This window comes from Clarias gariepinus, chromosome 10, assembly GCF_024256425.1.
Source record: "Clarias gariepinus isolate MV-2021 ecotype Netherlands chromosome 10, CGAR_prim_01v2, whole genome shotgun sequence".
NCBI lineage: Eukaryota > Metazoa > Chordata > Actinopteri > Siluriformes > Clariidae > Clarias > Clarias gariepinus.
Genome location: NC_071109.1, coordinates 17610203 through 17614362, shown reverse-complemented (window position 1 = coordinate 17614362; position 4160 = coordinate 17610203).

The following is a 4160-nucleotide window of genomic DNA, read 5'->3' as shown; positions in this document are numbered from 1 at the left end:
TTTTCTGCTTAATAAAATAAGCAATAATTATTAGTTTAAAAGTGTTTGTCTATTTTTACTGTACTATACCTTTTTCTGCTGTTTTGTAAATTATTTTAAACGTACATAAGCAATTTTATATAGTAAACATTTTTTCTAATTATCTTACATTTTTCAGTGAAAATAAAATAATAAAATATTATTACTAAATAATATTAATATAAAAACTAGCATATTTCAGTGCATAGCTTAATTACAGCGTTTAAGAAAATGATTCTGTATGCCTGACCGAATACCAACTTGGCCACCAGGTGGCGATATAATATCACTCAGTTTCACAGAATAGGGTGTAATTTATGTTGCATATGAAATGAACAAAATGAATGACTTGAACTTTGCATAAATGTCAGTGAGTTTTGATGTAAGCTTTTATGTTTCAATACATTTTTCACCCCTTTCTGATATTTTTTTTTCACCCTGAAGTAAGTCACAGGTCAGTCCAGAGCATCAGACAATACTGCATGAACTGATTTCTTGTTATATGGATGGGTGATGAAGCTCTTGACCCCTAGCTAGACACAGACATACAGGTCAAAGGCAAGAAATCAATGTGTAGTATGAAAGACAGAAAAAGGAGAAGTGTGTGAATGTTGCACATTGTACTGAAGACTGGCAGCTTATTGATCTGGAGAAGTGGCACAAGATGGGATATATATATATAAATTAATTGGAACACTGACACTTTAGATAGTATTTTCGAAGAGCTGGTGATGGTGTAATTTAAAATGTCTATAATTTTGACAGTGATTTTGGGTGTTCTTACAACAGGAACTAAGCGTACTGTAGTTATAGCAATAATGGCTATTTTCCCTGTTTATTTGTTTGTTTGTTTGATAAAATTGAGTTCATTCTCATATACACAAGACAGTGTTCTCATTACATTGCACAGGTTGCAGCCCTTTATTAAAGTAGGGTTAGTAAGCTTAATTTAAAAAAAATATGAAATCATTCTGCATTGCTTATCCAGCGTCTTAGTCATTCAGCATCCCTAATCCAATCTTTAAATGCCATTATATACCAAGAATATTGATAATACTGGCTTGTACTATGATCACTGGTTAAATAATTCACACTGTTCTATCTCTGAGAGTGAACACCTGTTTCAAAAAGACATAGACATGAACATCAGACCTCATTAAAGGTACTAGAATAAGAGCTGAACAGATCCGCCATTCCCCTTGAGCTGTGCTGCTTGTGGCTGTCTCAGTTTACCGAGGGTGACAGCCATTTTGTATTTAGTAAGCAATTGTGCACAAAGGACCCACTGATCAGGTATGTGTTTGAGCAGGGCGCAAATAAAAGACCTCATCAGTGCATGGTGTGTAAGTCTGTATAATGCTGGGTAGATTCAAACAGGAATAGCAGGGTAAAATGGTGCTAATTACTGAAATACAAAATTAGGTGAATTTACATGGTGCCTTTTAATGGTACGAGACAAAAAAGTGGCTATGCAGCAGGCAATGAGGATTAGATGTTTCTTTGAACAATGTGCCTTTTATTTAAACACAAATCCATCCCTGATAGGTAAGAGGTAAAGTCAAAATGATTTGAATGATATTATTAATTGGAATTACTGGCTTGTCGGGCATACTTGTTTACGCTCAGTGGGCTGCGGAATGAGATGCTATCACTTGAAAAAACGGATTGTTCCGAAAACTGCCAAAATATCTATTTTTCTCTCTCTCTCTTCCTCTCAGTGTGAGGGACGGGATGAAAGGAAAGTGACAGGCAGCTGATAAACCTGCCTTGTTTTGCACTACCCTAATTCCTCCTCTTGCATTAACACACCGATAAACCTTTAAAGTACCACGAGTAGAGGGGGGCATATCAGAGTTCTGGCACTCCAACTTCAGGGAACTAACTGCAATTAGATGCAGGAATGACAGAAATGACAAGAAGCCTTATGCTGCTTCACGTTGGCAAGGGAGGACTGTAAATGCCAACCTAACAATCGAAGAGGAGAAGAGAAAGTTGAAGAAAATAATAAGCACCCAGAATAGATCTAGATGTGTTGATTCTCAGTGTGGCAGGTGGAAAAAAAATCTTTTCAGAAGAGATCGTACACGAAACAGAAAAACAAAAAAGTGAGCAAATGGGCGTAAAGATAAAAGTAAAAAATATATAATACAGGGACCAAAAGGATGTGTGTACATCAGAGAAACTCTCATGTGTACAACCCCCCGTTTCACACAAATTCATTTACTGGACTGTTGAACTAGAGGGTTGGCATGGCAACAACCTATTTCTCCACAAACATATGTACATAGAATATAAAACTGATACCAACTGTTAAGATTTAAAGGGGGGAAAAATCAATAATGTTAAGAGAGGTGAGAAAAATAAATTTCATGTCACCTTTCATGTTATATATGTTTTACTGGGATGCGATTTGGAGAAAATTGGAAACTATGGTATTTCATTTCCCCTCCTGCTTAATGCAGTGTCAGACAGTACCTTGCTTGGATAAACACGAACAAACAGAGTGGATAACCATCTCGTTCAGGTTTAGCTCACATTTTCCACCAACCTGCAAGATCAGCAATCTGTAGTGTAGATCTGTGGCTGCTGTGTGTAGAGTTGAGTTTTACAAAGCCAAGGTGGATTTTACAGATAAGACCAACTGTAGCTTGGGTGAATCAAATGCTTTAAAAATAATAAAAATAAAAATGCATGGTCACAGTGTTAGTTATTATATTGTACTGTATTTATTTGTATTAAAAATTTGGTGCAATGAGCTAAATGACCTTCACTGTAAAGAGTCAAAAATGTTTTTGGTTAAAAAAACTTTTGGTTTTTATGTGAAAACTGCAGTCTGTTTTTCTAAGACATACTTCAGAAGGTTCAAAGAGGACAGCAAAAACTTTTATTGGTTTTATAAATTAAAAAACATTTCCAGCACACTGCTGAAACATTAAAAACAAGATTTAAACATACACTATTAATGTTTCGCAATTGTGTAGGAATTTTAGCTTTATGTAAAAAAAAAAAAAAGTCTTACAGACAGAAACAATGAAAGGCAGCTTTATTTCAAATAAAGTATAATTTATTTTTATATTTGCTTTTAGTTTTTTTTTTTCTTTACGCAGTTTTCAATTCTGTACTCATGAATTCTTATGCTGGAGCCTGTAGTTCAGAAGAGCAAGAAGATAATGAGCGATGGCCTTGAATTTCATATATTTAATATACTTAATATGCAGACTGAAATATTTTGCGGAAAAGAAAGCTTTTTTTAATTTATGTGCAAGAGACACATAGCAGCTGACTTAATATATTCATACTTACATTTTTTCCTTACCTACATACCATATTACATACGGATATCATTATTTAGGCATAATATAATTTATAATAATATATAATTACTCCATGATTTATAGTAGTTAGGCTTTGAGGTTGCTACCTGAGATCTTAAGGTTTAAAAACAGACAGAAAATGCCTTAGCATTACAGTACTCAGTGAGTCATGACACACATGGTTACAGATCGTTGGCCAAGCAGTTGAACACTCATATTTGGCCTGACTGACCTCTTTGCCTTGGACTGATGAGAACACACTCATCTATTTTCATCGACGCAAGGAACATTCGCTCCTAGCTTTCTTTTAGCCAGACATCATCATGGAGACAGACGTCGCAGTGGTCATTAGGGCGCCGCGGAATGCAGCACTGGAATCAGATTACTCTTCTTCAATCACAGGTCCCCTGCTTGGTTTAGAGACAATGTATAAAAGCCAGCAGATCGATGGACAAATTAAATTCTGTCTTTTCTAATATCACAGTGACAAAGGATGAGACAAAAAAGAAATCCACTTGTGTCTAAGGACCAGAATGATTTATGCATTGCAAGAAGGAAAGCAAAGCAAGAGAAGAAGCTTCTTTCGTGCATCTTAGACATGGGGTGCAGGTTCTATGTGCATGGAAGCAAACCACATGAGACTGTTCTGTATAAGGGGATGCATCAATAATGCATAGTTTCAGACCTCTGAAGATAAGACTTTCATCCAGCACACAAAAAATATTTTTTAATCCAGCATGATGACATGACACTCAGTGTGTGCCGCACCGCATGTATGTGGGTGTGCAAGTTTTATACGAGTGGTATCAGGCGTGTGAGGATCTGGAC